Raw genomic sequence first — 27,891 nt, forward strand, 5'->3', positions numbered from 1 at the left:
CCCTAAAGTGTGCAAACTGGCTATTCGACCCAACAAGTCCACATCGACCCTCCGAGGAGTAAAGTACCCAGACACATGCCTCTACCCTATTATTACACATTTACCCTAACAAAGGCTCCTAACCCACACATCCCTGAAAACTGCAAACAATGTAGCATGGCCAGTTCACCTGACATGCATATCTTTCGGTTGTGGGAGGAAACCAGATAATCCAGAATAAGCCCATGCAGACACTGGAGAGTATGCAACGTGAGGCTATTGGATTCAAAGATCGCGTATGGTAGCTGTTGGCGTCTTTTGTTCCAGATGTTGAATTCGGTTGGTTAAAACAGTGTTTTGTGTATAAAGATTCTTTCAGTCACTAAGAGTTCTCTGGGTGTGGAAGAAGTGAAGTGGGGTGTTTTACAAAAGGTAATGAAGGCAAAGCTGTAGGATTTAGCAGACAAGCTGGAGTTGGGGTTGTGTTTGTCTGTGTGAAAATGAAGATAATTACAGCTACAGCTCGGCAATTACATTTGGTGGAAACGCCATCAGACTCTTTGGAAATGGCGAGAATTCAATTTCAAATGAGGCACTTTGAACATGAGAAGGAATTGAAACAGTTTGAATTATGATGAAAAGCAGAAATAAAAGAAAAGGAAATGAAGAAGAAAGAGAGAAAGGGAGAGAAGAAAAGCAGAGAGTTTCAACTTAAACAGTTAGTAATTAGAGAGGAAAGTTGACATAGAAGGTGGAGATGAAGGTAGACGGTGGGCGGGATGAGGAGGATAGTGCGGTTGAACAACGCTGTAGTAGCCAAAGGCCGAATGAGGTTCTGTTTAAATACACCCAGGCATTATCTAAATTTGATGAGAAGGATGGGGAAGCCTTTTGAATTTAATTTGAGAAAGTGGCTAAACCAATGCAGTGGCCAGTGACCATGGGGATTTAGTTGATCCAAACAAAACTGATAGGTATTTGCATCCCTATCAGAGACGGTACCTGGCTAGTATGGGGTGGTGAAGAAAGCCATCTGAAGTGCATATGAGCTTGGGCCAGAAGTTGACAGACAGCGTTTCAGGAATCTAAAAAAGGGTCCCTGGTTAAACGCACATTGAGTTGGAAAGGATCAAACAAAGTAATTTTGAAAGGTGGGTAAGGGTATTAAAACAGAGCAAACCTATGACACTGTTAGAGAGATTCTTATTTTGGAGAAGTTCAACAATTCACTTCCTGCAGTCGTGAGAACTCATGTAGAAGAGCAGAGAGTAACAATGGCAATATTAGAAGCTGAAATGGCTGATGATGATGATTGAGTTCAGAAATCAAAGTTTGGTTGCTGTGAGAGATTGAGAAGAATGTGCGAGATCTTCTTAAAACATTTAGCTGCGAGAGTAAGGTTTACTAGCATAGGCCAGGAGTAGCAGGTAAAGGGGTTACAGCATTAAGAGGTACATAAGCATGTACTTCTTTTATGCTGAGACATAAGGAGCTATGTCATTCAGAGGGAGTATTGGAAAGATGAGGAGTGCTCCGTTATGTAACGTGTGTTTGGAGTGTCCAGTGGAAACATCAACAGATCTATTCCACAATGGGGAAGGAGGCCTTGAGCTTTGTGTTGGTGTTACAACATTTCAGCATTTAAATTGCGAATAACATACACGAGACAAATCTTTATCATTGATCGTGACCACTTAAAGTTTTTGGAGAAGTTTAGGGAGAAAAATACCAGTCTGTTTCGATTGAGCTTATTATTGCTGCCATTCAGTTTGAAACTATACAGGTGACAGGGCGAGAAAGCCTAGGTTTTTACACGTTGTGGAGACTTGGATGACGAAAGACAAAGGCATTATGTGGCAGGAGTAAAACGCCTGAAATCGAAACTAGTTGTGAACATTTGTATGCTCACAGTCAATGTAATGTATATGCATTTCAGTCTACTAATAGAGGAAGATTAGGAGGTCTAAAATGAATCCACCTTTGTGTATTGATGGATTATTTTATTGAAGATGGAATTGTGAGAATGCTATCATTGTAAAAAGGTTATTTTCTCTTGGGTTTTTTTTTTTGAAGAGTGGTTTTAAAGGCAGAGGTGCAGAACTGCTGTCTGAAAACAGTTTAAGTAAATAACTGAGAAAGCCTTTAGGTTTTATTAAAACGGTGGTAACAATGGAAGGGCAGTGGCCAGCTCTCCCAGACCAGGTTTCCTCGTTTTGTTTTTAGCTGCAGCATTCAGAAGCTGCTGGGGATCCCAGAAAGGTTGGAAGTTTCAATACATGATCCCCAGCTGCTTTTCTCTGAGATCTCTGTTGATGTTGTTTCCCCCGGATTGGAAAACGGCTGTCAGGATCTGTATTTGAATATATCTTTGTGCCAAGCGGTGTAAACTAAGAAGGTACGGGTATCTATTGTTTGTGTAAGTGTTCCAACATATAAGCTATCCCAAAATGTTCTTTTCTTTGATTGTATTTTAACTAAAGCATTTTAATAGATTATATTTTGCTCAATGCCGAGTGGTTTGACCAGTAACAACATACCTGAACGCACACTTCACATCTATATTCAAAATAAGGAAAGGTTTGGGTCTAAGCGGCCTTCTTAAAACATTCTGTGGTGATCTGGTCTGGTTCACAAGACTTGTACCGAGGGGTTTCTGACTGACTCCTGTAATTCAAAATTTAGTAGAGAGGCTGGGGATGGTTTTCTGGAGGTTGTGCTGTGAGCTGCCTCAGACATTCAGGGAGACCTGAGGATTTGGTGACCCAACTCTGGATGGAGCATGGGGACTGTAGTTACAGCATCTGGGTGCATAACATGAACAACAAATGGAGCAGAGGCTGCAGAGAGGGGAAGCTCTGACACCACGCAGTGAGTGCGTGTGGTGAAAGGGATCTGCTGTATCCATATCGGGTTTTCCAGGAACAGCTTCCCAAGCTTCACTTGACCCAGGAGCAGAGTGTGAGGGGACCCTGACGGAACAAGGAGCTGGTCACAGTGCGGTGTCACCTCCTTCAACACGACCTGCAGCTTCACACCAGTGGGAGGATGGTGCTGCCAGTGGCTGTTAGGGTCACTGGTTCATTCAACTTCTATGAACCAGACCTTTCCAGGCAGGACTAGGAGACATATCCATCATTTCCCAGTATCTCAACATCAATGTCACCATTCAGTGATGGAGGATATATATGGTGGATGAGGTAAATAGATTGTTTCTCCCTCAGCAGGAAGCTGCCGGGTGTAGCCAGTATAGTGGGACTCCTGATGGTGTACATGGCATCTGCAGAGTCCCCACGTCAATGGGGAGAGGTAGAGGAACTGAAGGAGCTCTCTCTCTCTCTATTAATGTTACACTGTGTCCATGCACAGTACATCGTGTTGGTGAATATCCCTGTCCTGACAGCAGCCACTGCCTCTTCATTCAGAAGTAGTCAGCCATTCCCATCCCCTTCGGGTCTCCACGTAGAAAGAAATGAATATATCTTGGATAAAGGCCGTCCCCTTGATGCATGTGTCAAAACACCATCTCCACCGCCAATCAACCACATCAAAGTATTCCATGTGTGCGGAGAGAAATAGGGTCACTTGGAGTGTCTGGGAGCTGACGATCAGGGATGGAGCAAAACCTCCCATGTCTGAACGGGGCTGAGTGAACCCCCCCCAGTACACAGTATCATTAAGTCCTGTAATCCCTCTCCATTTCAGTACGATACTGCCTTCCATTATTCCTGTAAATGAAATGATAGGTTATATCATGTTAAATTCCACCTACCAAACTATTATCTATTGTCTTTACCTCTCTATTTGCAGACTCTCCACCCTCTCTTGATAATTTAATCTCTTGATTATCACAACGACATAACAATTATTTGAAGAGGTGACAAGTAGGTTAGACCAGGGAAACCCAGTGGATGTGGTCGATCTAGACTTCCGAAAGGCCTTTGATAAGGTGAGGGGTCATGGTGTTCGAGGTGAGCTACTGGCATGGATTGAGGATTGGCTGTCTGACAGAAGGCACAGAGTTGGGATAAATGGTTCTTTTTCGGAAGGGCAGCCGGTGACAAGCGGTGTCCCGCAGGGTTCAGTGTTGGGGCCGCAGCTGTTCACGTTATATATTAATGATCTGGATGAAGGGACTGGGGGCATTCTAGCGAAGTTTGCCGATGATACGAAGTTAGGTGGACAGGCAGGTAGTACTGAGGTGGGAGGCTGTAGAAGGATCTAGACAGTTTGGGAGAGTGGTCCAGGAAATGGCTGATGGAATTCAATGTGAGCAAATGCAAGGTCTTGCACATTGGAAAAACGAATACAAGCATGGACTACTTTCAAAACGGTGAGAAAATTCATAAAGCCAAAATACAAAGCGGTCTGGAAGTGCTAGTCGAGAATTCTCTAAAGGTAAACATGCAGGTTGAGTCCGTGATTAAGAAAGCGAATGCAATGTTGTCATTTATCTCAAAAGAGTTGGAATATAAATGAAGCGATGTGCTACTGAGACTTTATAAAGTTCTGGTTCGGCCCCATTTGGAGTACTGTGTCCAGTTTTGGGCCCCACACTTCAGGAGGGACATACAGGCACTGGAGCGTGTCCAGCGGAGATTCACATGGATGATCCCTGGAATGGTAGGTCTAACATACGAGGAACGGCTGAGGATCCTGGGATTGTATTCGTTCGAGTTTAGAAGGTTAAGGGGAGATCTAATAGAAACTTACAAGATAATACATGGCTTGGAAAGGGTGGACGCTTGGAAGTTGTTTCCGTTAGGCGAGGAGACTAGGACCCGTGGGCACAGACTTAGAATTAGAGGGGGTAAATTCAGAACAGAAATGCAGAGACATTTCTTCAGCCAGAGCGTGGTGGGCCTGTGGAATTAATTGCCACGGAGTGCAGTGGAGGCTGGAACGCTAAATGTCTTCAAGGCAGAGATTGATAAATGCTTGATGTCACAAGGAATAAAGGGCTACGGGGAGAATGCGGGTAAGTGGAGTTGAAATGCCCATCAGCCATGATTAAATAGCGGAGTGGACTCGATGGGCCGAATGGCCTTACTTCCACCCCTATGTCTTATGGTCTTATGGACATCACCAATCTCAGCATCTGTATATCTGTTCCATCCACCTGATCATTAATATAGACTGTAAATATTTCAGAACCCAGCGCTGGTCACTGTGTGACCCTACTAGTTACGTTCTCTCTAAATGATTTATCCTGAGTGCCTGCTTCCTGTATGATACCCAGTCCTCCCCCATTCCTGAGGAACACAGTCGAAGAGTTGAATAAGAACAAGGAGCATCTGTGAGGAACCTAACCCCTTGATGAGGCTGATGTCAACGCGGCCTCTGTTCCACTTTCCTGCCATCTCTCCATCCTTAACCCTCGTGTCTTGTTGTAGATTGTACCACATGAAAAAATCCACTTCACATCTGCACTTTCAATTACTTTTAGCATTTTACAGACTTCAATGGGATCTCCTTTCATTCTTATAAAGTCGAGAGTATAGAACTAAACTGCTCAATTACTCTTCATAAGACAAACACTTCAAATATGGAATCAATCTAATGAAGCTCTTCTGAATTGCCTCCAATGGAAATACCTCATTCTGCAGGACACCCAAACTGTACTCCAGTTGCAGCCTCACTCATGCCTTGCATAGCTACAGCAACACTCCCTACCTTTCTACTCTATCCTTTTATAAATAAACACTGAAATTATGCTTGCATTTCTCATTACTTGCAGTACCCACAGGAAGGTTTTCTGTGATATGCAAGCAGGCACCCAGATCCCTCTGCACCTAAGCACTTTGATCTTTCTCTCCATTTAGATAATAATTTGTCTTTCTTTTATACTGGCCAACTTGAATAGCTCCATATTTATTCACTTTAATTTTCCTTGCTAAATGTTGGCCCATTCATCCAACCTATCCATGTGTTTTAAAATCTCTTGCATCATCATTCCGAAGTAGTTTCCCACCAATGCTAGTGTCATCTGAAAAGGTGGCGTTGTATTTTCTCTCCCGTCAACCGAGTACAGTAATACCATCGATTGCAAATGGTTAATGCATGAGTACTGAAATCAATGGCACAAACTGCATTTGCCAAAAGAAAATGACACATTTATTCCACCTGACGATATTTTGTTGGTTAACCAATCCTCCATCCAAGCTAATAAATTACTCCTAAACACATGTTGTCTGATCTTGCCATTTACTCTTTGGAGAAGCAACATATCCGATGCTTTCAGGAAGACCAGATATGTTCCATCTCCAGGATTCCCATTAACCACCTTGTTTGTGACATCTTCAAACAACTCAAGCAAACAATTCAAATACGATTTAGCCTTCGTAAAACCATGTTGACTCTGACGAATTGTGGTTTAAGTTTGCAAATGTCCTGAACAATGGACTCTAAAAATTTGCCTTAAGTTACAATAATTTATAGTTGCACTTTAGTCCCTGATGTATAACATTATTACAAGTTATTCCCTTTCGAAAACCTTCACGTTTTCTTTGAATTCCTGTTTAATGGGCACAAGGCTTTAAGAGGTCTGCTCCAATTGAGTCAGAGCCATGTGTGGCTGAATGGACTCATCATTCTGCTGGTGTACAAACTCGATAGGCTGACGTCTTTCTGGTGTTCCCATGTTGCCATCTCCAAGGCCAGAATGACGTCCTCCTGTTGATATTTGAGAGGATTGGGAGATTATGGGATCTTCCTGTTGCTGGGTAACATTGAGGGGCTGATGGGTCTTCACATACTTCTCCATAACAGGTGGATATACTGAACAGTCTCCTCGTGTATCCCGGAGATGGGACCGAGGGAGTGATTGGTCTTCTCTTCTTCCCATACAACAGACACGTGTCTAAATTACCTCTTCCATTCTCATGAAAGAAGTCTCAGATAGTTTTTATCCTTATCCAACCCCCTTGAAATAGGCTCGGTGGGTCTGAATGGCCTCCTGTTATCCCAGTGTAACAATCTCCAGTCACTGTGTGACCTCTTCCAGTTCCTATGTTACAGACTTGAGGAGGCTGAATGGACTGATCATGTTGCTGTTTAACAGGATACTGGTGCAGCATGGCCTACTGTTATAGGCTCGAGTGGCTGATTGGCCTCCTTCTGTAAATGTATGTCCGGCTCCAGGGGCTGACTAGCCTCGTCCTGTTTTGGTGTAACAGGGTCGAAGGTCTGAATATCCTCCTGTTGTTCCTGTGTAACAGGCTGGAGAACGGAATGGATTCCTCCACTATCTGTGTAATTCACTTCACTTGTTAACTCCTTCTGTCATCTATGTTCAAATAAGTTCATCTTTGATTTTTGTAAACTCCAATGGCTACTGGGTCAACCTGATCACCCTTTCGTTAAAAGCTAGCACGTTCATTGCAGGAATCAGTTGAGGAAACCATCTCTGAGCTGCTTCCAATATAACAACATCCTATCTTCATAGAAGAGGCTAACTCTGTACACACTACTCCAGATGTGATCTCTCTGTACAGCAGCAGCTACACATTACCAGCCTTTTGTAAAGTTCCCACCCAGCTTAGAGCTGTCTCAGCTCTCTGGGGGAATACAGAGCATTGTTGGAAAATCATTGTCCTTCTCTACTCCATCGGTATAACGGGAGATATGGAGAAATTAAAGTTTGAGAAGATCATAAATGATGAATGAAATGGTCTCTGCAATTAATCTCCCCAGAGCCCACGTCACTCAGATTCCACAGAATCTAGTAAGGTGGAGCGCAAAAACAGCAAGGAGGAGCAAACATTGATGGGAGTTATATTTCAAAGTGAAAGCTGCAATACAAATGTTGGGCGTGTTATTAAACAGGAAATGAGATATACACATTGGTGGGTACTTCAGTAATAGGGTACTGTTTAAATTCTATCTAAACTGTGTTAACCTAATTGAATGCTCATGCTGGGAAAAATGGATTTCATGACCACGTTTGAGATGGTTTACATGAACATTATGTCGAGCACTGAGCTCAAGATCAGGTTATTTAGGAATTGGTGTTGAGTGATCAGAAGAGCTAATTGAAACTTTTGCTGTAAAGGACCTTTTGGGAACAGTGACCACAATGTATTGGTTTTCTTTTATGCTGTTTGAGTACACGGCAGTTTTTGTTTTATTTGAAGTAACCGTGAAAAATCTGAGTCATGCAAGCTCTGAAGGTGTGAGGCGAAAGTGGGGACTACAGATGCTGGAGATCAGAGTCGAAGAGTGTGGTGCTGGAAAATCACAGTCAGGCAGCATGCTAACAGCAGGTAAATCGATGTTTCGGGCATATGCCCTTTATCAGGATTGAAGCTTCTGGGCCAATGGGGCTGAGAGATAAATGAGAAGGGAGTGCGGCAGGGGGGAGGTAGCTGGGATTGCGGTAGGTAGATGAAGGTGGGGTTGAAAGTGATAGGTGACGAAGGGAGACAGAACGCCTCATCTACTGCATCCATTAAACCCAATGTGGTCTTCTCTACATTGGCGAGGCAGGAGGTCAACTTGTAGATCATTTCAGAGAACATCTCTGGGACAGCCACATTGAACAACTCCATCGCCTTGTGGCTGAGCACTTTAACTCCCCTTCCCACTCTGCCAAGGACATGAGGGTCCTGGACCTGCTCCATCACCAAACCCGAGCCACCAGAAGCCTGGAGGAAGAAAGCCTCCTCTTCTGTCTTGGGACCCTCCAACCACAGGGGGTGATAGTGGATTCCACCATTTCCCCTAATCCCACCTTATCCCACTCCAACCTTCAAAGTCAGCACAGCCCTTTTGAATGATCCTGTGTCCACCTTCCTCCCTATCAATCTGGTCCACCCTCCTCTCCGACTATCACTTTCAACCCCACCTTCAGACGAAAGGAGGTAGCTTAGAAAAATGCCAAGTGTTGCAGTAAGCCTGTGGATTCAGAGAAATGTAGGACCCAGCAAAGGATGACCAAGAAACTGAGAAGAAAATCAAAAAGAGAAAAAGCGTGCAAACGAAAGAAAAATATAAAGACTGCTAAAAAGCGTCTATCAATGTACGACAAAAAAATAAAAACAAGGTCAAATGTGGAGCAGTTGGTGTGCGTTCAGGATAATTTATTGCAGAGAACAGATAAATCGCAAGGAAAAGAAACAGTTTCTTTGTGTCTATCTTCATGGAAGAATGTCCAGAAATTCTCCCAGAAATACCAAGTGACAATGGGACTTGTGTAAGTAAAGTCTAAGATCATTCTTATCAGTGTTGAGGTCATCTTTGAAAAGAAAGCTGGATTGAGTATTTATAAATCTGACAGACTAGATGCACATCATACAAGAATTTTAGAAGAAGCAGCAATAGACATGTTGATTGCATCGTGGATTGTCACTTTAGTTTCCGACACATTCCCGAAAGGCATTTAGCCAATCTGGACAAGGCAAAGGTTATAAATATCATTCAACAGTTTAAGAAAGGATGAAGATGGAGAGTGGTGAACTACAGACCAGTTATCTTGTCATCCGCAGTCAGGTATCTGTTGGACTCGATAACAAAGAACATGCTACTAGATATTTAGAAGGTAATAACATAACTGGGGAGTGTGAGAATGTACCGATGAAAGGAAAACCAGAAGTGACAAACATTGTTTTGGAATGGTTTAAAGATAGTTCTTGTGGACATAGGCAATGATGAACCATTGGATAACATATAGTTGAATATTCATGAGCTTTTTCTCAACAACTCACACGTAAGTTCATAAGAAAAGTTAAACCGAGAGATTTTGGGAATAACATATGCAAATGGGAAAGTAAAAATTCGGTTTACATTCATGTGAATGTAATTGGAAGATAGAGGATGTCGTGCACCAGTTGCATCGAGCGTTGGTGAGACTAAACGTAGAATATTGTGTATCGTTCGGAGTCCCAATCTCAAAAAGAATATATTGACTACAGAGGAACTGCAAAAGGTATTATCCAGATTAATCCGTAAAATGGCAAGATTGTCTGCTGGGGAACCTCAGCCTGTGATCTCGAGTTTCAAAACATGAGAGTTTATGGTCGTACATCTTAGAAACATCGAAAGGACTGAATAACAGAGGGACATGGAGAAGTACAAGTAGGCGAGATAAGGGAGAATCCCACGATATTCTACACGGACAAGTAGAACAGAATAATCAGCAAACAGTTAGTGTCCATTAGAAACCAAAGGGGCAATCTGTGTGTCAAGCTGGAGAACATTGATGGATTGTTACATGAGACCTTCACATCTATTTTACTTGGGAGAAGGCGGAGGCAGATACAGAATTCACGAAGGTGGACTGGGAAGCTCTTGAACAGATTGATTTAAAATACGAGATTGGATTTGAGGTTTTGTTCTGTACAAATTTGGACCAATCTCCATGTCTGAATGAGTTGTATTACAGGCGGCTGTTGGGGTCAAAGGAGGAAAGATCCTGACTGAATATTTTAATTAGAATCTGACCATAGGGGAGATGCCAGAGAACTGGAGAACTGCTAATACAATTCCACTTCACAGTAAGGGTGGGAGAGATGGACCAGGGAACTATAGACGAGCGAGTATTAGATCACTGTTAAGGAAACTACTGGATAAAATAGGGAGGGAGAAAATCGAACTCCAATCAGAGTTGCAAGGTTTGATCAGGGATAATAATCATGACTTTATCAGGAGGAAGTCACATCCAATGGATTTGATTGAATTAGTTTGAGGAGGTAGATTATTTAGTTTTGTAGGAAGGCCTTTGACAAATTTCCACCTGGGAAACTGAAAAATAAAGTAAAATCTCACAATATGATGGATAACTTGGCAAGTTACAACGAAAATTGTCTTAGTAGCAGGAGACAGCGGGTGGTGGGAGAAGGCTGTTTGTGTGACTGGAGACCAGTGTCACGTGGTGTACCACAGAGATCAGTGCTGTATCCCTTATTGTTTGTGTTATTCATAACAAAATATAGATCTGAATGTGGAGGGGGGCTAGGTGGAGAGTGGGGAAGGTGTAATAAGTAAGTGTATGTTTGACATAAAGATTGGCTGGGTGATTCGCAGTGAGGAGGAAGGTCTTAAGTTTACAGGAAGATGCAGATGGAATGGTCAGATGGGCAGATCAATGGCAGATGGAATGTAACCCTGATAAATATGAGGTGATGCACTTTGGGAGATGGAACCAGGCAGTGGAGGACTCAATGAATGGCAGCACACTGGGAAGCTCAGATTGTGCTTCTCCACACATTCCTGAATTTGACTGGACAGGTTAATGCTTAAAACTTTGTTGCTGGAAAAGCGCAGCAGGTCAGGCAGCATGAAAGAAACAGGAAAATCGATGTTTCGGGCAGATTCCTGTAGAAGGCTTATGCCTGAAACGTTGATTCTGCTGCTCCTTTGATGCTGCGCTTTTCCAGCAACACATTTTTTAAGCTCTGATCTCCAGCATCTGCATTCCTCACTTTCTCCTGGACAGGTTAATGGACTAGTTAAGACTAGTTAACGCTACCTTGGGTGTAGCGTTTCCTAATCAGGGTGTAGATTATAAGAGCAATACAGGGTTTTGGTTCGGCCAAAATGGAGTACTGTATGTAGCTCCGGGAACCACATTCCAGGAAAGATGTGATTGTACTGGAGAGGGTGTAATGGTGATTCACCAGGATGTTCCGTGGGATAGAGCATATCAGCTATGGAGAGAGGCTGGATAAGCTCGGGTTGTTTACTTTGGAGCAGAGAAGGCTGAGGGGTCAGTGATTCAGAAGGATAAGATTATAAGCGACACGGACAGGGTGGATAGACAGCAGCTGTTCCTTTTAGTGAGAGGGTCAAGAACAAAGGAGAACACTGTTAAAGTGAAGAGTTTGAGGTTCAGAGATGATTTAAACATTTTTTCACCTCGAGGTGTGGGGTTCTGTGATTACTTCCTGAGAGGGGAATGATCAACTCACAATCGTTAAAAAGTACTTGGACGAGCAATTGGAAGTGTAATAACATTCCAGGCTATGGGCCTGGTGTAGGAAAGTGGGACTAATATAGATCGTGCTGTATTTCTGTTGGCACAGAGTCTATGCCCCTGTGAGTGTATGGTGTGGAAGGTCAATTATTGAACAGTTTAAGGCAGGAATTGATGGATTTCTGAAGAGTTATATTCATAAGGGTTATAAGTGTGAACTGTATTAGCTTGTTAAATTATGTCAATGTGAGAAATATGAGAAAGCAAGTGCAGTTTCCTTACAGTTTGAAACCAGAGAATGGAGAATGGGGAACAGGGAAATGGCAGAACTATGAAGCCACTACTTCAGTTCTGTCTTCACAAAACTTTCTAACAATATAAGGAAAACCGAGTGTGGTGTAGGAAAATGATAGAGTACATGGAACAATAAACATAGTAAGTAAATGGTTTAGCAGAAATTATTGTGGCTGAAAGTAATGGTAATAGACAACACTAACATAGATTTATGAATTGGGAATTATGTTTGAGAAACAGGCTGGGAGACAAATGAAAGAGAAGCAATGGATGTAAAACATGTTGATTTTTAGAAAAATGTTGGTAATGCTCCAATCCCAATTTGCAAAATCAAATCTGAGTGGATTGGGGCTAATATATGGACATGTTTCTAGCATGGGACAGCTGGCAGGAAACAGTGAATCGAAATAAACAGACTCAACAAGTAATAGCCTAACATTGTCTGAAAGGTATGATTCTGTGAGTATGACGATGTCCCAGACTCCCCATTACCTTCCCCAGATAGCTCCTGTCTCATCAGCAGGGCGCACACAGCAGAAATGGCAGTACAGTGGGATACAGTTGGAAGGGAATTGCTCTTGGAGTCCTCAACAGTGACTCCGTATCCCATGAAGTCTCATGGCATCAGTTTGTACATGGGAAAGGAAACGTCCTGCTGATTTCCATGTACCAGCCTCTCTCAAATGATGAATCAGTACTCCTCCATGCTGACCAGCACTTGGAGGAAGCACTGAGGGTAGCACGTACGCAAGATGTACTCTGGGTGGGGGATTTCAATGTTCACCACCAACAGTATCTCAGCTTCAGCATTACTGATCGAGCTAGCCGGTTCCTAAAGGATATAACTGGCTGCAGGTGGTGAAGGAACAAACAAGAGGAAAATACATTCTTGACCACAGCCTTACTAATCTGCCAGTTGCAGAAGTATCTGTCCATGATAAGAGTGGTAAGAGTGACCACCGCATAGTCATTGTGGAGACAAAGTCACACCTGCACATTGAGAATAACCTCCATCATTTTGGGTGGTACTATCACGGTGCTAAATAGGACAGACTTCGAACAGATCTAGCAGCTCAAATCTGGGTGTCCTTAAGGTGTTGTGGGTCATCAATAGCAGCGGAATTGTACTCCCGCATAACCTCATGGCCTGGCATATCGCCCTGGCAACAATTACCATCAATCCAGAGGATCAACGTTGGTTCAATGGAGTGTGCAGGATGGCAGGAGCAGCACCAGGCATACCTGACAATGAGGTGTCAGCCTGGTGAAGCCACCAAACAGGGCTACTTGTGCGCCAAACAGCATAAGCAGGAAGTGATAGACAGAGCTAAGTGATCCCACAAGCAACGGTTCAGATCTAAGCTCTGCAGTCCTTCCACATCTAGTCGAGAAACGTTGGGGACAATTAAACAATTCATTGGAGGAAGAGATTCCACAAATAACCCCTTCCTCCATGATGGAAGAGCCCAGCACTTCAATGTATAAGATAAGGTTGATGCATTCGCAACAACCTTCAGTCAGAAGTGCTGAGTGGATGATCCATTTCAGCCTCCTCCAGTCGTCCTCAGCAATTCAGTTACCAGTCATCAACCAATTTGATTCAATCCACGTGATATCCAGAAACGGTTGGAGATACTGGATACTCCATAGGGTCCATAATCTGACAACATTCTGGCAATAGTACTGAAAACTTGTGCTCCATAACTTGCCACTCCCCTCGCCAAATTGTTTCAATACAGTTACAACAATGGCTTTTCCCGATTACGTGGAAAATTAACCCAAGTATCTCCTGTATATAAAAAGCAGTACAAATCCAATCCGGCCAAATACCACTTCATCAGTCTACTCTCGATCATCAGTAAAGTGCTGGAAGGTCTCAGTGCTTTTAAGCAGCAACTTGCTCAGCAATACCCTTGTCAATGACGCCCAATTTGGGCTCCACCAGGGCCGCTCAGCTCCTGACCTCAGTACCGTGGTTAAAACATGGACAAAGGAGCTGAATCCAGAGGTAGGGTGAGAGTGACAGCCCTTTAATTCAAGACTGCACTCAACCAAGTGTGGTATCAAAGGGCGTTAGCAACCCTGGAATCAATGGGTATCAGTGGCAAACTCCCTGCTGGTTAGATTCATGCTTGACGCGTAGGAAGGTGGTCATGTTTGATGATGGTCAGTCAACTCAGCTCCAAATCTGTAGGGGTCCCTCGAGCAGTGACCGAAAACTTCTTCAGGACTGCTTCATCAATGACCTTCCCTCCATTTTAAGGTCAGAATGTTGTACATTCGCCAATGATGTTCGCCAATGATTGTACAATGTTCTGCAACATTTGTGGCTCCTCAGATACTGAAGCAGTCCATGTTCAAATGCGACAAGATCTGGAGAGTATCCAATCTAACAAGTGGCAAGTAATATTCAGCCCACACGAATACCAGACCAGGACCATCACCAATAAAATACAATCAAACCTGCCCCTTGGCATTCAATGGCTTTACTATCACTGAATCCCCCAGTATCAGATTCCTGGTGGGTAATCATTGCTCAAAAACTCACTGGTCTCGCCACATGAACACAGTAACTATAAGAGCAGGTCCGAAGCTAGGAAAACTGCGGCGAGTAACTCACATCCTGACTTCCAAAAGTCTGTCCATCGTCTACAATGCATAAGTCAGAAGTATAATAGGAGACTCCCAATTTTCATGGATGTGTGCAGCCCCAACAACACTCAAGAAGCTTTATACCATATAGGACAAAGCAGCCAGTTTGACTGTCTCATCATCCACAATGCTCCACCATCAACGCTCAGCAGCAGCAGCAGTGTTTTACGACCTACATGCTGCAATGAAAAGATTCACCAAAGATCCTCAGATACCATCTTCCCAACTCACGACCATGTCTATCTAGAAGGACAAGGACTACAGATGTATGGGAATACCATCATCTTTAGGTTCGCCTCCAAGCTATTCACCATCCTGACTTGGAAATATATCACCGCTCCTTCACAGTCACTGGGTCAGAATCCTGGGATTCCCTTCCTAATGGCATTGGAGGTCAACCACAGCAGGTGAACTGCAGCGCTCAACAAGGCAGCTCACCACCACCTTCTCAAGGGCAACTAGGGACAAGCAATAAATGCTGGCCCAGCCAGTGACACCCAGATTCACGAAATAAATAAATAGAAATTAACAGAAGACGGTTGCTGAGGTGTCGTAGGGATCGGTGCTTGGGGCCCAGCTGCTCACAATGCCCTTTAAACATTTGGTTGCTGGAATCAGATACAATATATCCCAGCCTGCTGACAGCACTAACTGATGTGGGATTGTGAGTGGGTGAGGAGGATGTAATAAAGCACCGAGAAGACTAAGACAAGTGGAGTGAATGGGTAAATACGTGACAGATGGAGGACAATGTAGATCCAGGCGACTGTGTGCCCTTTGTTGGAAACGATAAATTGGCAGCCTACCATTTGAAAGGGATTGGTTGAAACATGTTGATCTACAAAGGGACGTATGCTCCTTTTTGTTCTTTCCTTCTGCATAAACCTCTGAGGCCCCTGCAGCGCAGTGTGTTCTGTAACCAGAAGTCAATACTAGGAATGACATTGCCACGCTGACCAGTGTACACAGACCCACCAAGTGGGGATCTGCAATACTGAAAAGGATCTGCATCTCCTTGTACACCAGTCACTGAAAGCAATATTGCAGAAACAGAAAGCAGTGAGGAAGATAAACGGTGTGTTGACCTTCATTTCAGGGGGATGTGAGTCCAGGAGAAAATGTATCTTACTGCAGCTGTACAGGGCCTAGTGAGATATCATCTTGAACATTGTGCAGTATTGTGGGCAGTTTTGGTCTCCTTACCTGATAAAGGACAAACCTGACATTGACAGAGAGCAGTGAAGGATGACCAGACTGATCTCTGGGATGACGGGCTTGTTGTGGGAGCAGAGTTTGGGGAGACTGGGCCTGTATTCCATGGGGTTTAGGAAAATGAGTGGACATCTCAGTGAAACATACAAAACTCTGACAGGGTGAGACAGATTGGAATCAGGGATGATAATTCCCCTAGGACTTCTAAAACAAGGCCACAGTATTCGGTCCAGGCAGGTCACTCTGCATTGAGATGAGAATAAATGTCTGCTCTCACTGACTGGTGAACATGGGGAATTCGCTCGCACTAGGAAAACTAGACACTGATTATAAATAAGGATTTAGAGACAGTAAAGGGATGGTGGGAGAGCAGTAGTACGGTGTGGAAATGAAGGGCCAACCATCATTATTTTGAAATGGTTAGCAAACTCGATGGACCAAACGGACCACTGCACCGCCTATTTTATAGCTTCCCAAGGTTACTCACATTAACGGATATGTATATCTATGGGGTAAGTGTATTGAGAAGATTTTTTCCATGAACTAGAATGGGGAGGCTAAATGTGTTTTCCATTCCCGATGTTTCTGTGCAGTCTGTGGGAAAGCTCTGTAAATGTTGTCACAAGCTCTCAAATGTTAGGAATGAGGTTTCTGCAGGGTCGACAGGACTCTGTTCCAATTCCCTTTTCCGACATTGATTCTTGAGGCCGGGTGTTCTGTCCAGTTTCATCCTTTCAGACCTCGGAGTAGTTTGATACAAATGAGTGCCCTTGCTTGGCAATTTCAGAGACCATTGAAATGTTTATCACATGTCAGGGTCTTTGGAGTCACTATTAGGCCAGCCCAGGAAATCACGGGAGATTCACTTCCTAAAAGTACATTGGAGAAGGAAATTCTGTTTATAATCCATATTGGCTTCAAGGTCTCTGTTACTGACCCCAGATTTTAGATCTTGATATTTTATTAATTGTCTTTAACTTCCACCCGCTGCCAGAGCATTAGCCTGGTCTGGATTAATAATCCAGTGACATTTCCACAGCACCATCTCCACATGGGGACCTGTCAAACATCACACTGAGCAGGTTATTTCTGTGCTGCTTGACTGCTCTGTCAAAAAGAACTCCCACCAATTTGACTGTCATGATGGGAATGAGGAGGTGGTAATTGGTCAGATTGTAATTATTCCCGTCTTAAGGAACGGGACATAGCTGAGTAATTTTCCACATTGCCAGGGAGATGTCAGAGTTGGAGCTGGAATAGAAAAGCTTCCCTAGGGACACGGCTTGTTGTGCAGCACAAGTCTGCAGTCCTATTGCAGGAATGGAGTCAGGACCCATTGAATGTGTCGTATCTACTGTGTTCAGCTGTTTCTTCATGTCACGGGCAGCGAATCAAATTGGTTGAAGACTGGCATCTGTGATTTTGTGGGTATCATGATGAGGGTGAGGTGTATCATCGACTCAACACTTCTGGCAGAAGATGGTGCAGATAAAGCATCCTTCTCTTTTACACTGATGTGCAGGTCTGTTCCATTATTTAGGATGGGGATGTTTGTGGAGCCCTCTCCTCCAGTCATTTGTTTAATCGTCCATCACCATTTATGACTGAATGTGGCAGAACTGCAGGGCTTCGATCAGATCTGTTGGTCATGTCTGGTAGCTTTAATGAGTTAGCATCAGTTGTTGTGGTTCTGTTCGCCGAGCCGGAAGTTTTTGTTGCAAACGTTTCGTCCCCTGTCTTGGTGACATCCTCAGCGCTTGGGAGCCTCCTGTGAACCGCTTCTGTGGTGTTTCCTCCGGCATTTATAGTGGCCTGTCCCTGCCGCTTCTGGATGTCAGTTTCAGCTGTCCGCTGTAGTGGCCGGGATATTGGGTCCAGGTCTATGTGTTTGTTGATGGAGTTTGTGGATGAGTGCCATGCTTCTAGGAATTCCCTGGCTGTTCTTTGTTTGGCTTGCCCTATAATGGTAGTGTTGTCCCAGTCGAATTCATGTTGCTTGTCGTCTGCGTGTGTGGCTACTAAGGATATCTGGTCGTGTCGTTTCATGGCTAGTTGATGTTCATGGATGCGGATCATTAGCTGTCTTCCTGATTGTCCTAAAGAGTGTTTTGTGCAGTCCATGCATGGGATTTTGTACAAATTTTCACCCAAACATTGAGTTTGCATCAAATTAAGGTTCATGTGATTCTGACTCTGACATGTTCACCCACACTCGTCACTGAGCCATAGATGGTGTTGATGGTCATGACAGACTGAGGTGTTATCCTGGGCAAAACGTCACAGGTTGTGGTTGAATGCAGGTCTACCTCTCCTGCTGCTGTGGTCTACAGCACTACATGAATACGCAGTTTCGAGCTGCAATACCTGCAATGCAATTCTGCTGTCTGTTCCCCAATTCTCACTGACAATCATTCACCCATCAGCCCTGCAGTCAGTGACCTAACCTGGTTTCTGATTTGGAAATACTTCCATTTTCATACTCTCATTCTGCTGAGGGTCTGTCTCCCCGGGTCATGCTTCCAAGCTGACACAATCCGCAAAAGCATTTAACTGATCTTAATTCAAATGGTTAATTCACCTGAATCTTTTTCCTTGAGAAATACCATCTGCTGTGTTTAAAGTCAATGTGTTTCCTCTGTTTCTTTCCCTGACCATGATTAAGAGCTTTGTAGTGTCAGTGATGCCAGCATTATTTAGTTGCAGAGCCAATAAATTCTCTGGATTCCCAATCATCTTCACCACATTGTATATTTTCTCGTTTGGTTTGATGCCTTATCACTCATGGCTGCCTTGTTCTCCCATGAGTATGTTTCAATTTCTTGGGGTTGTATTTCTTGTATTATCTTCCGAATTATCCCCCGAACCTCCTCTCATTGCTGCTCCATGGTCTTACCTGCTCAGCTCCCCTTCCAATTAACTCTGGCCAGCTCCACCCGCATGTCCTTGTAGTCACATTGCTTAATTATAGCCACATTACATCTTGAAGAGAGCATTAGATATAAACTGAAAGAAGGAGTTTTTGGAGATGGGACACGAAGAATAATTCGTGGATTTCTTAACTAGATACAAAGGGACAATTAGAGAAAGGACATAGATATGGAAATGTGGAAAATGAGAAAACTACATTATCGAAAGAAGTAGATGAACATCCCCCAATGTTTTGGCAATGCCTGTGTGCTGTGGTTCATTGTACAGTGCATGTACAACAGAGTAATATGTTCAAATGCTGGGTCTGATGCCAGATTATTTATCTCCAATAATATGACAGACACTAGCTTTGGAAAGAACACAGCAGGGCAACATATTGAAATCCCGGAAGAAAGGGGATTAACTGAAATAAGTTGGGACACCAGAATCAAGAATTTGGAGCACACTTCCTGGTAAGAATGAGAGACTAGAATTGGGAATCCCAGAAAAGGAGGGAACGTTGAGAGGATCAAATCATGTTTTAATATTTTATCAATTTTATACATCATATGCATCATTTTTCGTTAACTGTGTCTCTGTTGTTCTTTGACAATGTGTTGTGCACATATGAAAAATGCGACTTATCTGCACACACACATTGATTAAACAGTGTATATAAAATCATTTTTCCACCATTGCAACTGTCCTGTTGTCGTGTTACGAGGATACATGAACACCAACTAGCCACCAAAAGACATGACGCACTATCACTATGTTCCATAAATACAGACAAAGAAGGGCACCACTTTGACTGAGACAAAGCACACACACATACTAAGACACGCAAGGACCTTCTTAAAGGAATGGTATTCTAACCAGAAGTCCATCAATAAACGCATCAATTTAGATCCTGTCTGCATTCTCTTGTTAAAGTAACCGGAAATGACATCACCCACTTTAAGAAACCAAGACCTATAAATAGAGAGGCGGCACATACCACCAGAGCTTCAGCAGATACTCTCAGTGATGATGTCACCTAGTCATGGGTACGAAACTTCTGAAAACAAACCTTGAAGCTCAGCGAGCTAACTTGCACACATATAAATTGTTATTTTTTGTTTATTAGTGGAATTTATGAGTTCTCTGTCTCTCACGTTTTGACAGATTATGATGTGAGGTGAGCTTTTCTGGGTGTGTGGTTTTAATTTACAGAGGGGCTCGACATTGATGTCATAACAGTTTGGGGCCTTGCCGTGTGGCACTTGGACCAACGTGAACAGATTTGAGATACAACAAGCCCCAGAAAATTCCAACTCATTGCAATTAGTGACTTTGATCTTCAAATAAAACCAGTGGGAAAATTGGTTTTATTTTGTTACTTGTGGTTGGTTAAATGAAAAGTGAGGGAAATGGCTTTAAACATTACTAAAGAGGTTCCCAAATTTTCCAAGGAAGTTTAGAAAGACAGAAGGAGGACATTTTTTAGAATTAGCAAATAGGTTGGAATTGTGTTTAACCAGGGATAAAAGAGAAGTTGAAATTGTAATGGAGTTGGTCAAGCACTTTGATGTATCAGAGAAACAGGCAACTGCAGTAGAGTTATAAAAACTTAAATTGCAAATGTGGCAACTGGAGTTAGAAGATAAATGAAGGGACGGAAACAGAGAGAGAGAGACGAAAGTGAAAGAGAGGAAAAAGAAAGAGAGAGGGGATTTGAAATTCAGAAGTTGGGAATTAGACAAGAAAGTTAAATTAACAGGATGGAGATGAAGGGAGAACGTAGGGATGAATACAACTAGGTTAGTAGCTTGCCATATTTCGGTGAGAAAAATGTCAAAATCTTTTTTATTTCATTTGAAAAAATGGCTAGGCAGATGACGTGTCCAGTGAACTTGTGAGTAATGCTAGTTCAGACGAAGCTGGTGGGAACAGCTGGTGAGATATGTGCAGCGCTGTCAGATGAGGGATCAAGAGATTATCAAGATGTCAAACTGGCTATTTTGATTGGTTATGATTTGGTACTAGAAGCATATAGACAGAAGTTCAGAAAAATAGACAAGGAACCAGGTCAGACTTATATTGAGTTTGAAAGAAATAACCAGTCATTTTGACAGGTGGGTACTGGCCTTAAAAATGGATAACACCTGTGAGGCTTGTGGGGAGAGTATTCTGCTGGAGAAGTTAAAAGACTCACTTCTAGAGATAGTAAGAATTCATGTGAATGAATAGAAAGTTCAAGAAGTGAGAAGCACGGCAGAAATGGCAGGTAAATATGCATTGTGACATGTGATGAAATTTAGCTTCTGGCAGGAACTTCATCCTGCGAGGGATAGACATTTGGAGAATGGACGATCACACATTACAAAGCGAACAGTAGCTCACAATAGTTTACCACAGGTGAAGAAAGAAGCCCAAGAGGGTTGGAAGATGGTGAAAGGCCTCCGGTGCTCTCACTACAATGGAGTGGAACACATAAACTTACAGTGCTGGTGGTTTAAAAAGGGCACAGGAAAAAAGTTGTTTTCACTGCAGTAAGCTGGGACACACCGTGCTGGGCGTTAAAGGAAAACACTTTGGGGAAAGATGCGGTAGAAGAGGCTCAGCCCAGTGGCATTAGTGAAACTGGTAAAGGAGACGCCAAGTGGAGCCGAGGAGCTGCAGGAAATTGCACAGCCTAGGCAAGGGCTGGGTATGGAGGCAGTGCCTGATCTCTCTAAAGAATTCACCTCTGTAGATAAAGTTTACTCAGAAAGAACGGGGGAGTTGGACAAGAAGTTAGAATTTTGTGAGATACGGGATCTACTCAGTCTCTAATAGTTGAGAAGTGAGGCGCCGGAAAAGCACAACAGATCAGGCAGCATCCAAACAGCAGGACAATCGAATATCAGGCAGAAACCCATCGTCAGGAACATGGTGGGGGGACAAGGGGGCTGAAAGATAAATACAAGGGTAGTAGCTGAGCTGGTCGGAGGGTCACTGGGAAGGCAATAAGAAGATGTAGGTGGGAGTGATAGTGACATGTCGGAGGGTAGGGTGGAGTCGATAGATGGAAACGAAGATGGCTAGTTAGTGTAGTCCGAGAGGGCAGTGCTAGTTTGAACAGTTAGATCGGGGAAAGGTTGGTGGAGGGGAGATTTGGAATTTGGTGAAGTCAACGTTGATGCTGTACAGTTTGAATATTCCAGCTGTCCTACCACCGATAGGAGTCCTATCACCCTCCTGTCCGACCTACCACCATCATACCCCGCTTGCATCTACCTATCGCCTTCCAAGCTCCCTTCCACCTATCTCCACCCCCACCCTCCCATTTATTTATCAAACTCCTTCCCCCTCCCTTACCCCCCACTTTCCTGATGAAAAGCATTTATGCCTGAAACGTCAACGCCCCTGCATCTCGGATGCTGCCGACGTGCTGTGCTTTCCCAGCCCTACACTTTTCAACTCTCATCTCCAGCATCTGCAGCCCTCACTTTCTCTCACCCTCTAATAGTAAGAAATGAATGTTTTTTTCACTCTTTCTGGCATGTTAATCAAGAGCATGTTAATTTGTGGAATGGGGACAGAAATTAAGCATTCCCTTGTGTAACATCAGAATGGGATGCCAAATCAAGATAAGGGAAGTAACAGTAACAGTGAGTAACAGAGTGTCAGTTCCAGGAATACAGTTTATTCTTGGGAACGATTTAGCAGGAGGCGAGGTGCGATAGGCACCCCTTGTGGTGGAGCAGCCAAAGGAAGACTAGGGAATTGGTGAGTTAAAAGAAAGTTAACCAGGAATTTTTCCAGACTGTGTAGTAACATGATCCCACTGTCATAAGTTACAGCAGGAAGGAAAAACGAACGAAAAAGACAAATGGGTTGATGCTCAATGAACTGACCCCCGTTTGATGGAACGGTGCAGGAAAAACCTGAACAGGCACAGAAAAGGAATCAGAATATATTGTTGAACGTTATTAACTTAAAGATAGAATCATAAAATTAAAATGCAGACCCCGATAGGTTACTGCAGAAGGGAAATGGGCCGATGTGCACCAGATTGTGTTAGCAGTAACGTACAGTGTTACAGGTAGCTCATAAACTAACTGCAGGCGGTCATTTAGGTGTACAGAAGACGCAGGCTAAGGTACAGAAGCATTTCTAGTGGCCTGGAATGCGCAAGGACGCTGTTAATTTTTGTTGTACGTGACATACATACCAAATGGTAAGTAAGTAACAGGCAGTAATAAAACCAGCACCTTTCTTGCCAATTCCTGCATTCGAAGAACCTTGCACGTGGGTTATGATTAATTGTGTAGCTCCCCTTTCTAAAGTAAAAGTGGAAAACAATATTTGCTGACCATAGTGGATGCGTCTACCAGATTTCCAGAGGCAATTCCATTATTGGAGTGTCAAGGCAAAAAGGGAGGTGGAGGAGTTGGTACCTTTCTTTACTCATTGTGGACTGCCCAGAGAGATTCAGTCAGACCAAGGGTCTCATTTTACCACTCAACTGTTTAAGGAAGTCATGGATGGCTTAGGAATACAACACTTCAAATCATGGGCGTCCCATCCTGAATCCCAGGGAGCCTTGGAAATTTAGTATCAGACGCTGAAGACTATGTAACAGCGTACTGTCAGGGTTGGCCAAATGATTGGGAAAAAGGTGCCCCATTAAATTGTTTGCAATTAGAGATGCCCCAAATAAATCTATTCACTTTACTTCCTTTGAGTTAATAGTCGTACATTAAGTGAGAGCTCCTTTGAAATTAATTAAATAAAAATTGACAGGACCGAAGTCGGAAATCTCACACTTGGATTATGTGTATGAGGTGAAGGAGAGAGTAGATGGAGTAGGTGAGTTTGCTAAACAGTATCTGAAGAGCACAACATAGAGTGAATCAGGTGGCAGATATAAACACTGAAACTTTGAAGATTTCCCGTGGGGATGACGTATTAGTATTGCCACCAGTGGTAAGAAATCTCTTCAAAGCCAGGTTTAGTGGCCCCTTTCAAATTAAAAAAAAATGTGGAGTCAGTTAAACTATCTAGTAAAGATACCAGAGATGACAAAAAAACTTTACCGAGTATTTCATATGAATGAATAATGCACCACCACATTTAAGACTCAGGAACAGAGCTGTGGCCAGATGAACAAATTGTGCAGGTTATCTGTATGATGTAGTGATCTTTAGCAAGTGATTGAAAGCTCCCATGTTACAGTTGACAGAGCATGTTGAACGATTACAAAAAGCAAACTTGGGAATAAACTTAAAGAAAACAGAATTCTTGAAAGCAGAGGGGACGTTCCTGGGACATTACATTGGCCATGGAAGGTTGCCTCTATGGAACACAAAGACGAAGGGCTTTGAGGAATTTCCACGACCATCCTCGAAGAAAGAGGTGCTTCGATGTTTGGAACTGAGTGGATTCTATCATAAGTTTGTTCCAAACTTCAGCAGTGTATGGGCACCACTGATGGATTTATTAAAGAAGAACACAGTATTGTGTTGGACAGAACAATGCCAGGAGGCATTTGAGAATTTTAAAGCAGGATTAATCACCGCACCAGTTTTAGCTGCACCAAATATTCTGAAACCCTATGAAAATTCTGTTTGATTTTCGGGATATAGGGCTCGGAGATGTATTGATACAGAAAGATGATGATGGAACTGAATGGCTAATTGGCTACTTGTCGAAAAAACTCAATATCCACCAGAAACAAAATACAAAATCTCCATTATTGAACAAGAATGATTAAGTTTCACACTGGCCTGACAATATTTTAATGTGTATATGACAAACAAATTGTCGGAGATGGTTGTGGACAATGACAAATCTCTTGCATTTTTTGGAATAGGTAAAGAGCAGAATATGAGACTATTTCATTGGAGTCTTACCTTACCGACTTTAAACTCACAAAATGTACATGCTGCGGATCCTACAATGTGATAGCAGATGTGTTTTCACGGATTTAAAGGAAAAAGTATAGGTAAGATTTGCCTTATTCCAGTGTTATAATGGTGTGCAGAATTGATATGAATGATATAACTGAGATCAATACTTTTGTATTTCATAAAATTGGGATTAAGAATTGGAGGAAAAGAAATGTAGCCATCTTTTCATTCTGCTGTTTCATTTTATTTCCTGAAGTGGGGAGATGTTACGAAGCCAAAAACATGTAGGGTACTTTAAAACAGAACGGGTTTTGCCGAATAGAAATTAAAGCCACAGATGCCAGCTAAATGTCACACTGTTCCACATGTCACCATTAGCTGAGAAATAGATACCTGAGTTTTGGTTGCTGTTTTGAAAGCCATTCAAATGAAACCAAAGAGTTTAAATAACGCTCAGGAAACCAGAAGCCAACAGAATTGAATATTATTATTTGGATAGCTGGACAGCAACCAAATTATGAGAATTACTATATCATGGGGAGTATACAAACCCAGCATTTTGAACACTGGTGGGAGAGCTACTGCCATCCAACAGCAGAGCCACTGCTGTAGAGCAGGAGTGCTAACTGGCCATCTCAAACACTCTCTATCAAAGATACATGTTCATGCAAACGTACTTGCAATAAAAAAAATGACCAGGGAGATCAGCAGCTGAAAGAGTGAACACAGTGGGGAAGATAGAGACTGTGTGGTCTTGAGATTGTAATGTTTAATATGTGGGCTGTTGGAACAGCATATTTTTACAGGGTTGGAGTCAGGTAGTAAATAGCTTGTATCTGTGAATAGTTGATGTTTAGTGTTCACTATTAAAGTTAAGAAACAAACTTGTTAATTTTTGTTTAAATAGTCGAATATAGGAGATCTGTGTCACTCATATTTTAATAGATTACGAGGTGAGGCGAGCTTTTCTGGGTGTTTGGTTTTGATTAACAGAGGGTTTCATCTCCACCTTGTAAATGTCCATCCACGTTAGCCCCATTTCCCTGCAGTTGGCCCATATCCTTCCATTCCTTTCCTATCGACATATTTATCCAAATGCATTGAAATGTTGTTAATGTTCACCCCCCAACCACATCTTCTGGCAGCTCATCCATGTGCCAGCCTCTGTGTAAAGAAGTGACCCCTCAGGTTCCCTTTTATTCCTTCCCCTCGAACCTTACACTGATCCCCTCTAATCCTCAATTCTGTACACCTGGGAAAAAGACTGAGATCATTAACCCTATCCATACCCCTCGTGATTTTATACAGCACTATAAGGACTCCCTCAGTCTCCTACACTTTAACGAAAAGGTCCTAGCTTGTCTAACCTCTCCCTGTAACTCAGACCATTGGGTCCTGGCAACGTCTTTGTAAATTTCTTCTGCACTCTTTCTAATTTAATAACATCTTCCCTATAACAAGGTTACAAAAACTGAACACAATACTCCAAGTGCGGCCGTACCAAAGTCCTGTGTAACTGTAGCTTAAGTTCCCAAATTCTATACTCAATATCCTGCCTGATGAAGGCCAATGTGCTAAAAGCCTTCTTCACTGCCCTCTCTACCTGTGACTCTACTCTTAGAGAACCGTGCCCGTGAAAGCCAAGGTCTCTCTGCCCAATGCACCCCTTAAGACCCTCCCATTCACCGTGAAACTCCTACCTTGATTTGAGTTTCCAAAATGCAAGACGTCACACATCTATATTAAATTTCATTTGCCATATCTCGGCCCACTTCCCCACCTGATTAAAGTCCTGCTGCAATTTCTGATAAACTTCCTCACTGATCACGCTACCACTTATTTTAGTGTCATCTGCAAACTACTAATCATGCCTTGCACATTCTCAACCAAATCATAGATAACAAACAGCAATGGACACAGTCTCCAGTCTGACTATCATCCTTCCACTAAACCCTCTGCTTCCGATCATCAACCCAACTGTGTATCCGACTGGCCAGTTCCCCCAGCATTCCACGTGATGGAACTTTCCAGAGCAGCCTGTCATGTGGAAACTTATCAAAGGCCCTACTGAAATCCATAGAGACTAAATTTACAGCTTTGTCCTCGCAAACCTTCCTGGTCACTTTATCAAAGAACGCTAACAAATTTGGGAAGCATGATCGCCCACTCACAAGTCTACTGTGACTGCTCTGAATCAAACCCTGTGTAAGTAACGGGTGCAGTCAATGGTATGCTGTCCTTCATTGTAAGATGATTCGAGTACATCAGCAAAGCCATCTTCCTGCTGTTGTAGAGCCTTGCGGAGAGAGCTTTTGGGACACTCTCTACGGATTTGATCTCCTTTGTAAGGAATGCTATCCTTCCCACAGATACAGATGGCGGTATCATGAGGGTAGAGTGAAGAACCTGAGAGTTTAATCTGCAAAGCTGTGAAATACGAAGAAATGGTGATGCTGAAACGAGGTGTAGCAGGTGTATTTCCAAATGACACATTGATAGGGTGAGAAATTCCATTCTTTACCCAGGACTGATTGGTGCGATTTATTGTCACGTGTACCTCAGTCCAAGGAAACACTTTCTTTCTGAGCAGTGGAGGCAGATCATAGTAAGCATGGCCAGACAGATCATAGTGTGGAAATAGACTTCGACAGAGTAAGGCATACAGGTTACACTGCACAAGACAAGCACTCGACAAGATCAACATGAGCAAGATCAGCATTATTTGAACATAGAGAGTCGATTCATCAGTCTAACATGACTTTCCTAATAGTTTATATGCCTAAATTAACTATCCCCATGTTATTGTGCAGTCGGCATGTGAGCCCGTACTGAACGTCAGGTTGCATATAATCCCCAACAGCAGCCACAGTACCTTCGATCTGAAACAGGTAGCCATTCCCACCAACTTCCGCCCTACATAGAGAACACCAGGCTGGCTTCTTGGAGATGGAAGGTGCCTTCTTGAGACTTCACACAAGACATATAGCTTCCCTCCTCAACACTAGAAAACCACGTTAAAGTCCCACGTGTGTATCATGAGCAACGGAGCCAGGAGGAACAACGTGGAGC

This window comes from Chiloscyllium plagiosum, unplaced genomic scaffold (assembly GCF_037043375.1).
Source record: "Chiloscyllium plagiosum isolate Xiang-an unplaced genomic scaffold, Cpla_swu_hap1 HiC_scaffold_42, whole genome shotgun sequence".
NCBI lineage: Eukaryota > Metazoa > Chordata > Chondrichthyes > Orectolobiformes > Hemiscylliidae > Chiloscyllium > Chiloscyllium plagiosum.